Source organism: Tamandua tetradactyla, chromosome 6, assembly GCF_023851605.1.
Source record: "Tamandua tetradactyla isolate mTamTet1 chromosome 6, mTamTet1.pri, whole genome shotgun sequence".
In the NCBI taxonomy this organism is placed as follows: domain Eukaryota; kingdom Metazoa; phylum Chordata; class Mammalia; order Pilosa; family Myrmecophagidae; genus Tamandua; species Tamandua tetradactyla.
This window is the reverse complement of record NC_135332.1, coordinates 164950115-164962736: the sequence shown is the minus strand read 5'-3', so window position 1 is coordinate 164962736 and position 12622 is coordinate 164950115. Positions and strand designations below refer to the sequence as shown.

General features: G+C 37.5%; 1 protein-coding gene and 1 pseudogene across 1 annotated transcript in view; both read right to left on the bottom strand.

The window, feature by feature from the left end:
• The window catches only part of MTBP (MDM2 binding protein), a 138792-nt gene that overhangs the window by 13124 nt on the left and 113046 nt on the right, over positions 1–12622 (bottom strand). The window lies entirely within an intron of this gene.
• On the bottom strand, positions 9455–11089 carry LOC143686475 (ribonucleoside-diphosphate reductase subunit M2 pseudogene; annotated as a pseudogene).

Sequence of the window (12622 nt, the reverse complement as noted above, 5' to 3'; positions counted from 1 at the left end):
TGCCAGCCAGCCAGCCCTCCTCTCCCTCTTTCTCCGCGGGCCGCGCTCCGGACGCCAGCCAGCCAGCCCTCCTCTTCCCCCTCCTCTGCCGGCAGCGCTCCCGCCACCATCTTGCCCTTCCCTTTCCCCTCCTGCTCTGGCACTCCATCCACCATCTAATCCTTCCCTTTCTCCTCCTGCTCCGGTGGCTCTCCAACCACCACCGTGCCCTCTGCCGCCTTCACCAGCTCCTCCGCCACCATCCTTGACAGCCTTGCCACCCTCACCTTTCCTCCTCCAGAACAGCTACTGGGGGAGTGGGGACGATACAGAGCAGCTCCCGGAGCCACGACGGAGATCAAAGGGACGGTGTACCCCATCCTGGAACGGCTGACTGTCTGGGAGAACCAGCTCCGGTGAGATCGTCGATGGGCGCGGGCTTTCCCGGGCGGGACGGCAAGCGGCCGGAGCCCCTCCCTTCCTCCTTCCCAGGCCAGCTGGCAGAATTGGGCAAGCGGTCCTCTCGGGCCGCGGCGGGTGGTGCCCCCACCACGCGAGGCCTCCCAGACCAACTGAGAGAGTTCGGTCGGAAATCCCCAGACAGTGGAGAACGGTGACCGGGGGGGTCCCTTCCAAACACGTGACTCCCCAGTCTGGCTGGGAACGGTGCACTCTCCTGGGCCGCGGCGGCTAGCGCACTCCCGCCACGCTTGGCAGCCCGGGCCGACTAGGAAATTCGGTCAGGCGCTCTCCCGGGCTACGGCGGCCGGCGACCCTCCCCGCGTTCGGACCCCCGGGCCGGCTGGCACTCTTTCAAGCCGCTTCGGCTGGCGAACGTCCCCCATGGCAAGAGTTTTCCAAGGTTAAAGGACCCACAGCACCTTTTTGCTGGTGGAACCCGTAGACAAACGTGTGCCACGAGCGCCACCTACTGGGCAGGATAGGAAAGACAGAACCCAGAGATTTCACAGAAGGATCTTTCAGCCTGTTGGGTCCAACACTCAGGGAAGTCTAACTAAATGCCCAGACGCCAGCAGAAGATAACGGATCACGCTCAGAAAATTGAAAATATGGCCCAGGCAAAGGAACAAACGAATAGTTCAAATGAGATACAGGAGCTGAAACAACTAATGCTGAATATACGAACAGAAATGGAAAACCTCTTCAAAAACCAAATCGATAAATTGAGGGAGGACATGAAGAAGACATGGGCTGAACAAAAAGAAGAAATAGAAAAACTGAAAAAACAAATCGCAGAACTTATGGAAGTGAAGGATAAAGTACAAAAGATGGAAAAAACAATGGATACCTACAATGATAGATTTAAAGAGACAGAAGATAGAATTAGTGATTTGGAGGATGGAAAATCTGAATTCCAAAAAGAAACAGAAACTATCAGGAAAAGAATGGAAAAATTTGAACAGGGGATCAGGGAACTCAAGGACAATATGAACCACACAAATATACGTGTTCTGGGTGTCCCAGAAGGAGAAGAGAAGGGAAAAGGAGGAGAAAAACTAATGGAAGAAATTATCACTGAAAATTTCCCAACTCTTATGAAAGACCTAAAATTACAGATTCAAGAAGTGCAGCGCACCCCAAAGAGATTAGACCCAAATAGGCGTTCTCCAAGACACTTACTAGTTAGAATGTCAGAGGTCAAAGAGAAAGAGAGGATCTTGAAAGCAGCAAAAGAAAAACAATCTGTCACATACAAGGGAAACCCAATAAGACTATGTGTAGATTTCTCAGCAGAAACCATGGAAGCTAGAAGACAGTGGGATGATAAATTTAAATTACTAAAAGAGAAAACTGCCAACCAAGACTCCTATATCCAGCAAAATGTCCTTCAAAAATGAGGGAGAAATTAAAACATTTATAGACAAAAAGTCACTGAGGGAATTTGTGACCAAGAGACCAGCTCTGCAAGAAATGCTAAAGGGAGCACTAGAGTCAGATACGAAAAGACAGAAGAGAGAGATATGGAGAAGAGTGTAGAAAGAAGGAAAGTCAGATATGATACATATAATACAAAAGCCAAAATGGTAGAGGAAAATATTATCCAAACAGTAATAACACTAAATGTTAATGGACTGAATTCCCCAATCAAAAGACATAGACTGGCAGAATGGATTAAAAAACAGGATCCTTCTATATGCTAAGAAGCTAAGGAAACACATCTTAGACCCAAAGATAAATATAGGTTGAAAGTGAAAGGTTGGGAAAAGATATTTCATGCAAATAACAACGAGAAAAGAGCAGGAGTGGCTATACTAATATCCAACAAATTAGACTTCAAATGTAAAACAGTTAAAAGAGACAAAGAAGAACACTATATACTAATAAAAGGAACAATTAAACAAGAAGACATAACAATCATAAATATTTATGCACCGAACCAGAATGCCCCAAAATACGTGAGGAATACACTGCAATCACTGAAAAGGGAAATAGACCCATATACCATAATAGCTGGAGACTTCAATTCCCCACTCTCATCAATGGACAGAACATCTAGACAGAGGATCAATAAAGAAATAGAGAATCTGAATATTACTATAAATGAGCTTGACTTAACAGACATTTATAGGACATTACATCCCACAACAGCAGGATACACCTTTTTTTCAAGTGCTCATGGATCATTCTCAAAGATAGACCATATGCTGGGTCCAAAGCAAGTCTTAACAAATTTAAAAAGATTGAAATCATACACAACACTTTCTCAGATCATAAAGGAATGAAGTTGGAAATCAATAATAGGCGGAGTGCCAGAAAATTCACAAATACATGGAGGCTCAACAACACACTCTTAAACAACAACTGGGTCAAAGAAGAAATTGCAAGAGAAATTAGTAAATACCTAGAGGCGAATGAAAATGAAGACACAACATATCAAAACTTATGGGACGCAGCAAAGGCAGTGCTAAGAGGGAAATTTATTGCCCTAAATGCCTATATCAGAAAAGAAGAAAAGGCAAAAATGCAGGAATTAACTGTCCACTTGGAAGAACTGGAGAAAGAACAGCAAACTAACCCCAAAGCAAGCAAAAGGAAAGAAATAACAAAGATTAGAGCAGAAATAAATGAAATTGAAAACATGAAAACAATAGAGAAAATCAATAAGACCAGAAGTTGGTTCTATGAGAAAATCAATAAGATTGATGGGCCCTTAGCAAGATTGACAAAAAGAAGAAGAGAGAGGATGCAAATAAATAAGATCAGAAATGGAAGAGAAGACATAACTACTGACCTCACAGAAATAAAGGAGGTAATAACAGGATATTATGAACAACTTTATGCTAATAGATACAACAATTTAGATGAAATGGATGAGTTCCTGGAAAGACATGAACAACCAACTCTGACTCAAGAAGAAATAGATGACCTCAACAAACCAATCACAAGTAAAGAGATTGAATTAGTAATTCAGAATCTCCCTAAAAAGAAAAGTCCAGGACCAGACGGCTTCACATGTGAATTCTATCAAACATTCCAGAAAGAATTAGTACCAACTCTCCTCAAACTCTTCAAAAAAATCGAAGTGGAGGGAAAACTACCTAATTCATTCTATGAAGCCAACATCACCCTCATACCAAAACCAGGCAAAGATATTACAAAAAAAGAAAACTACAGACCAATCTCTCTAATGAATACAGATGCAAAAATCCTCCATAAAATTCTAGCAAATCGTATCCAACAACACATTAAAAGAATTATACATCATGACCAAGTAGGATTCATCCCAGGTATGCAAGGATGGTTCAACATAAGAAAATCAATTAATGTAATACACCATATCAACAAATCAAAGCAGAAAAATCACATGATCATCTCAATTGATGCAGAGAAGGCATTTGACAAGATTCAACATCCTTTCCTGTTGAAAACACTTCAAAAGATAGGAATACAAGGGAACTTCCTTAAAATGATAGAGGGAATATATGAAAAACCCACAGATAATATCATCCTCAATGGGGAAAAATTGAAAACTTTCCCCCTAAGATCAGGAACAAGATAAGGATGTCCACTATCACCACTATTATTCAACATTGTGTTGGAAGTTCTAGCCAGAGCAATTAGACAAGAAAAAGAAATACAAGGCATCAAAATTGGAAAGGAAGAAGTAAAACTATCACTGTTTGCAGACGATATGATACTATACGTAGAAAACCCAGAAAAATCCACAACAAAATTACTAGAGCTAATAAATGAGTACAGCAAAGTAGCAGGCTACAAGATCAACATTCAAAAATCTGTAGCTTTTCTATACACTAGTAATGAACAAGCTGAGTGGGAAATCAAGAAACGAATCCCATTTACAATCGCAACTAAAAGAATAAAATACCTAGGAATAAATTTAACCAAAGAGACAAAAAACCTACATAAAGAAAACTACAAAAAACTGATAAAAGAAATCACAGAAGACATAAATAGATGGAAGGGCATACCGTGTTCATGGATTGGAAGACTAAATATAGTTAAGATGTCAATCCTACCTAAATTGATTTACAGATTCAATGCAATACCAATCAAAATCCCAACAACTTATTTTTCAGAAATAGAAAAACCAATAAGCAAATTTATCTGGAAGGGCAGCGTGCCCCGAATTGCTAAAAACATCTTGAGGAAAAAAAACGAAGCTGGAGGTCTCGCGCTGCCTGACTTTAAGGCATATTATGAAGCCACAGTGGTCAAAACAGCATGGTATTGGCATAAAGATAGATATATCGACCAATGGAATCGAATAGAGTGCTCAGATATAGACCCTCTCATCTATGGACATTTGATCTTTGATAAGGCAGTCAAGCCAACTCACCTGGGACAGAACAGTCTCTTCAATAAATGGTGCCTAGAGAACTGGATATCCATATGCAAAAGAATGAAAGAAGACCCGTGTTCTAGTTTGCTAGCTGCTGGAATGCAACACACCAGAGACGGATTGGCTTTTAATAAAAGGGGATTTATTTTGTTGGTTCTTCAGAGGAAAGGCAGCTAACTTTCCACTGAGGTTCTTTCTTACGTGGAAGGCACAGGATGGTCTCTGCTGGTCTTCTCTCCAGGCCCCTGGGTTCCAACAACTTTCCCTTGGGTGATTTCTTTTTCCATCTCCAAGGGTCCGGGCTGAGCTGCAAGTGCTGAGATGAGGAATGCCAGCTGCTAGCAGTGCTACGTTGCAATCTCTCATTTAAGCACAAGCCAATTAAGTTAAACGTCACTCATTGCAGCAGACACGCCTCCTAGCCGACTGCGATGTAATTAACAACAAATGAGATTCACCTACAATTGGCTCATGTCCACAGCAACAGAACTAGGTGCTTTCACCTGGCCAAGTTGACAACTGAATCTAACTACCACAACCCGTATCTCACACCTTATACAAAAGTTAACTCAAAATGGATCAAAGATCTAAACATTAGGTCTAAGACCATAAAACAGTTAGAGGAAAATGTAGGGAGATATCTTATGAATCTTACAATTGGAGGCGGTTTTATGGACCTTAAACCTAAAGCAAGAGCACTGAAGAAAGAAATAAATAAATGGGAGCTCCTCAAAATTAAACACTTTTGTGCATCAAAGAACTTCATCAAGAAAGTAGAAAGACAGCCTACACAATGGGAGATAATATTTGGAAACGACATATCAGATAAAGGTCTAGTATCCAGAATTTATAAAGAGATTGTTCAACTCAACAACAAAAAGACAGCCAACCCAATTACAAAATGGGAAAAAGACTTGAACAGACACCTACCAGAAGAGGAAATACGGATGGCCAAGAGGAACATGAAAAGATGCTCAATGTCCCTGGTCATTAGAGAAATGCAAATCAAAATCACAATGAGATATCATCTCACACCCACCAGAATGGCCATTATCAACAAAACAGAAAATGACAAGTGCTGGAGAGGATGCGGAGAAAGAGGCACACTTATCCACTGTTGGTGGGAATGTCAAATGTTGCAACCACTGTGGAAGGCAGTTTGGCGGTTCCTCAAAAAGCTGAATATAGAATTGCCATATGACCCAGCAATACCATTGCTGGGTATCTACTCAAAGGACTTAAGGGCAAAGACACAAACGGACATTTGCACACCAATGTTTATAGCAGCGTTATTTACAATTGCAAAGAGTTGGAAACAGCCAAAATGTCCATCAACAGAAGAATGGCTAAACAAACTGTGGTAAATACATATGATGGAATATTATGCAGCTTTAAGACAAGATAAACTTATGAAGCATGTAATAACATGGATAGACCTAGAGAACATTATGCTGAATGAGTCCAGCCAAAAACTAAAGGACAAATACTGTATGGTCCCACTGATGTGAACGGACATTCAAGAATAAACTTGGAATATGTCATTGGTAACAGAGTCCAGCAGGAGTTAGAAACAGGGTAAGATAATGGGTAATTGAAGCTGAAGGGATATAGACTGTGCAACAGGACTAGATACAAAAACTCAAAAATGGACAGCACAGTAATACCTAATTGTAAAGTAATCATGTTAAAACACTGAATGAAGCTGCATCTGAGCTATAGGGTTTTTTGTTTTTTGTTTTTTTTTACTATTATTATTACTTTTATTTCTTTTCTATATCTTTTTCTGTTGTGTTGCTAGTTCCTCTAAACCGATGCAAATGTACTAAGAAACGATGATCATGCATCTATGTGATGATGTTAAGAATTACTGATTGCATATGTAGAATGCTATGATTTCTAAATGTTGTGTTAATTTCTTTTTTTTCCCGTTAATTAATAAAAAAAAAAAAGAAACTAAAAGAAAAAAGTAGAAAAGTGAAACAGAATGAACAAAACTAAATACAGTATTTGGGAAAAATAATGTAAAATATGCTTATATGATAGATGCTTCAGTCATAGTTAAAATGGAATTTTATAATCTATTCCATGCAAATTAGTATTTGAATGAATTTCAAGGGCCGAAGAGAAACATGTGGCATGAGGTCAATATTGTGGTCTTATAGCAAAGAAAATATTAATATTAGTATATTTTCTTAGAAATGAACAATGTTTTTAATCATAATAACATAAACACTATTTGCTAATTACATCTTTCAGATTGAAGTTATATAAAAGACACTAAAATATGCTTATTAAGTTTCACTAACAGGATAGGAAATCCTAAATTCTTATGAAAGAAATTTCACTTACAGCTGATAAAATGAGAAGTAGAAGTTTAAATGTGTTATTTAAAAACAAAAAAGAGTAAACAGCAGAGCAACTCAAATTGAGTAGGTGAACCAACTCCTCATTTTTCATTTCAGAGGGCCAATATTTTACATGTAGATATAAAGAATACTGATATAAGATTCTTTAGAGTAAGAGAAGCAACCACCAGGGAAACTAAAATCAACCACATAAACATTTCTCCAAAACCTGGAACTGGAGGTAGGGAGTAATAAGGAAAAGAATTGTTGCTTTTCATTATGAATTTTTCTATAATATTTAATTTCTAGGTCTTTAGTATAATTAAAAAGGGAGAAAATAGAAAATAAAATCCTTTTCATCAAAATTTTATATACTAGAACAAAGAAGCACACATATTTGATTCAGATAAATTTAGCAGTCCAAATAAAAGGTAAAATTTATATATATGACAAAAGGGTATATAGCTAAAACTATGAATAGTTTAAATAAAAGGTTTAGCTTAAACTCAAGACTATTTGGGAAATATGCCCAACCTTTTGATGTGAAAAGGAGAATAACCCTCTCAAACAATGAGCTCTTTGGTCAAATATTAGAAATGAAAAATTGGAACAAGTGGCATTTCTTGTCTGTTTATGATTTAGTAGATACCTGAGTTGCCCATATGATGATCACAAAGCAATTTAAAAATTATTATCTGAATAACTTAAATTCAAATTAATATCCTATACAGGACGTCTTTCAGAAATGATTCATTATTGGATGTTGTAGTTCCTATTATTAATTTTAAGTCCTCAAATTCTGAGTTCTACGGTTTTTCCACATGCAGGCGGATGGTTAAGGTCCAGTAATTACATGCTTTAGACACAGACTTAAAGACTAACCAAAAGATACACCTACAGTTGAATAATAGCATCTACGGTAATGTAGTTACATGAAAAAATATTGTATATGAATAAATGCAATAAATGTGTTCACCTTAAAAAAATACTGTATATAACTTATCTTTAGTTTTAAATGTAGGATTTCAAATGATCTCAAATGTCAGAAGTGATTTTTCAACCAAAAATATTCAAATTTAAACAAAGTATTGTTTTTGCTTTAAAGAAACAATTAACTAAATGATATTATGCAAATGATTACTTCATGAGAGGAGCACAAGAGAATTTGTTGTAAGAACAGTTAAAAGGATAAAAGGTTTAGTTTGTCCTGTCTCCCAAATTCCTCTGATTATAAAAGTTAGTGTTCATTGAATAAAATCTGGAAATTATAAAAAGGTATAATGAAAAAGACATCTTAACCCATCACACAGAGAAACCTATTAATAATTTGATGAATAATGAACAGCCTTTAAAGATTATCATATTTCATGTAGTGGTTTAGAACTGAATTTTAAAAACACTATCCACTGAGCATTTTCTCATATCTAAACTTGATCTTCTATAACTGCATACAAATTTCTTTCTAACCTTTTATTATAAAAAAATACAAACAAAGAAAAGTTGAGAGAATTTTAGAAGGAACAGCTAATATCCACAACGTGCATACTACCATTAATATTTTCTATATATACTTATTGATCCACCATCCATTCATCCCTCTATCAACCCCAAAACCCATTTTACATTTTTGGCTCATTTCACTGTAAACTGCACACACCTATGACATCTATACACTTATTCCTAAATACTTCATCATGCATATCACTAACTAGAGTTTACTATTTAGTTGTTTTCATGTGATGAAAATTTATATAAAATGAAATGTTCAAATCTTACACCTGTATAACCCAAACCCCTACTAGGATATACAACTCTTCCAAAGGATCCCACATGTCCCTTCCCAGTCACTCAGCACCCTCATCCGTCAGAGGAAACCACTGTTCTGAATTTTTTTTCAACCATTGATTAGATTTTCCTTTTCTAGAAAATCATAAAAACAGAACCCACAGTTTGAACTATTTTAGGTCTGGCTTCTTACACTCAGCACATATATATATGCTTCAGAACATCTATGTTGTTGCACACATCAGTCTGCTCCTTTCTCTGCTCAATAACACTGCTTTCTGTAGATACATATAAGTTTATTTAGCCATTCTACTATTGATGTATGTCTGGGCTATTTGCAGTTTTTACTATTATGAATAAAACTGCTATGAATGCTCTTGTACAATTCTTTTTGTGGACAAATGTTTTCATTTCTCTTGGGAAAATACTTGCTATTGGATTTCTGGGTCGTAGGGTATGAGTTGTATTTAGTTTTTGTTTTTAGCTTGACAGTACATTATTTATTTGCATATAAAAGGTCAGTTGTTTATACAACTAAAAGGCAAACTTAAAAATCTGCTTTGAAACAGTGAGGATGATCTTCCAACTTCCCTGTGGTAGTAACTGAATGGTCAATCCTGCTAGATCCAATTAGCTTGAGAGTCTCCCCTCTTGAAAGCTAAAATTGCTGTGGGTACAACTATATGTAGAAACGTTACCTACAACCAACCTACTTGCAAAAACCAAGCAGACAAGGTCTTTCACAAAAATCCTACTAGCCTTTTTGTCTTAAACATCCTCTTTCTAGGAGACTCCATTAGTATTATTAATAGGACTAGTTCTGAATAGCTACAGTTTCAAAGATGCCATCAAATATTTCTGTTGGGGAATTTCATGGAATAGCTGGTTGCTATGTTTCAAGTAGCTTATTATTTTTTTTTTTTCTGAGAAGGGAAAAAAATCAACAAAATTAGAATCATCTTCAGTTCATTTAAAAGTCAGCATCCAAAGTAAAAAGAATTTTCTGTTAAACTTGACATCACTCACATCCCCTGATACTCACCTACTCTTGTCTCAAAGAAGTTGATCTTACCTTTGAGCAAAATATTCTCCATAAAGTCAAATGGATTTTCTACTCTGAAAACCTTGCTGAAACCCAGTTCCAGCATAAGCCTATCTGCCACAAATTCAGTGTACTGCTTTATTAAAGTGCAATTAATTTCAATCAGCTTCCCAGGCAACGTCTCCGTAAGGAACTCCTGTTCTATGCTAACAGCATGGATAATTATTTCTTTTACTCTCGTTCTGAAGGTTTGTGAAGCAGGTGTCTGAACATAAGGCAGGCAGAGTTGCAGTGTAAATCCTAATTTCTGCTAATAATAGTTCAATGGAAAATGTGAGGCCAGGCATCAGTCCTCGTCTCCTGAGCCAGAAGATGAAGCAAAAGAACCAGAAAAGATTTCTTTTACTGCTGCAAAGGCTACATCTTCTCCACAGGTAGCTTCTCTGTCCCAAATCCAACACAAGGCCCAATTTGCCTTCTTCTTTATGCAAGGCATCATTTTCAATTGCATTGAAGAGAAATTCACTTTCTTTGGAATCTTTAATATAAGTATTAATAAGGAGACTATATATCTAAGAATGTATGTTTTCCACGATAATTTAGAAGCCATAGAAACAGCAGGCTTCTGTAATTAGAACTTTTTGGCTAAACTGCTACACCAAGTTTTCATTTATTATGCCATGACTTTCTTCAAAGAAAGCCAGAACAAGTAATATAAAATATCTCTCCTCAAGCTTCAGGGCTTCCTAGGGATGAATGTCCGTGGAAAGAGCCACCTCCTCAGCTGCTCAAATGGAAGCCTTGGCTTTCTCATACATTTGCCAAATATCATCGTATTCAACAGGAAAGATGAAAAAGAGGTGGGGATTTTCCCTCAGTAGTGGTTTATCCTCAAACCTGGGGTCGAGTACCTTAGTTTTCTCCAGCTTGACAGGCTCCTGGAAGATCTTCCCAGCAGTCTTTCTGGCCAGGACACTGGTGCAGCTAACGGCTGGTGGCCTGCTCTCCTGGTTGGCGAGGCTGAACTTCTTCAGGATTGAGAGCTGGAGCTTTTGCTGGTCTGCCAGGCTGGGGAGCGGGAGGCACACAGAGAGCATGGTGGTGGTGGTGGCTGGGAGTGGGCAGTACTGGCCTGATATTTGGTTTTATAAGAATCTACCAGATCTTTTTTTTCAAGTAGACATCTCATTTTACATTCCAACTAACAATGTATGAGAGTTTTGAATTCTACATACTTGCCCAGGGCCAGATGGCTTCACAGGGATATTTTATCAAACATTCCAAAATAAACTAACACCAATCCTGCTCAAGCTTTTCCAGAAATTGAGGAAAAAGGAACTCTACCTAACTCAATTCATGAAGCTAATATCATTTTAATACCAAAACTGGGGAAAGATGCTATAAGAAAAGAAAACTACAGGACAATCTCCCTAATGAACACAGATACAAAAAAAAAAAAAATTTGCAAAAATAAAATATTAGCAAATGGAATCCAACAACACATTAAAAGAATTATACACCACGACCAAGTGGGGTTTAAGTGAGGAATGCAAGGATGGTTCAACACAAGAAAATCAATTAATGTAATACAGCACATTAATAAATTGAAAGGGAAAATCACATGATCATGTCAATTGATGCTGAAAAAGCATTAGACAAAATTCAACATCCTTTTCTGATAAAAACACTCCAAAAGACAGGAATCAAAGGTAACTACCTCAGTATGATAAAAGGAATATATGAAAAACCGATAGCCAACATCGTACTCAATGGAGAGAGACAGAAAGCTTTCTCCCTAAGATCAGGAACAAGACAAGCATGCCCACTGTCACCACTGTTATTCAACATTGTGCTAGAAGTTCTAGCTAGAGCAATCAGGCAGGACAAATAAATAAAAGGCCTCCAAAAAGGAAAGAAAGAAGCAAAACTCTCATTATTTGTAGATGATATGATACTATACTTGGAAGATCCTGAGAAATCTACAGCAAAGTTACCTGAGCTAATAAACAAATTCAGCAAGGTGGCAGGATATAAAATTAATGTGCAAATATCAGTAACATTTCTATACACAAGCAATGAGCTAGCTGAGGAGTCAGTTAAGGGAAAAATTCCATTCAAAAGAACAACTAAAAGAATCAAGTACTTAGGAATGAACTTAACTAGGGATGTAAAGGACTTGTACACAGAGAACTACATAATATTGCTAAAAGAACTACATAATATTGTTTAACTATATTTAGAAAGGCTAAATATAGTTACAATATCAATTCTCCCCAAACTGATCCACAGATTCAACACAGTACCAATCAAAATTCCAATAACCTACTTTGGATATTTGGAAAAGCTAAATACTAAATTCATCTGGAAGAGAAAGAGACTCAAATAGCTAAAAGCATCTTAAAAAAGAAGAACAAAGTAGGAGGATTAACATTCTCTGACTTTAAAACCAATTATAAAGCCACAGTTGTCAAAATAGCATGTTACTGGCGCAAAGATAGAAGCATTGACCAATGGAACTGAACTGAGAGTACAGAAATACAGCACCAAATCTATGGTCAACTGATTTTTGACAAGGCCCCCAAAGCCTCTGAACTGGGACAAAATAGTCTTCAATAATTGGGCATGGAAGAACTGGATAGCAATAGCCAA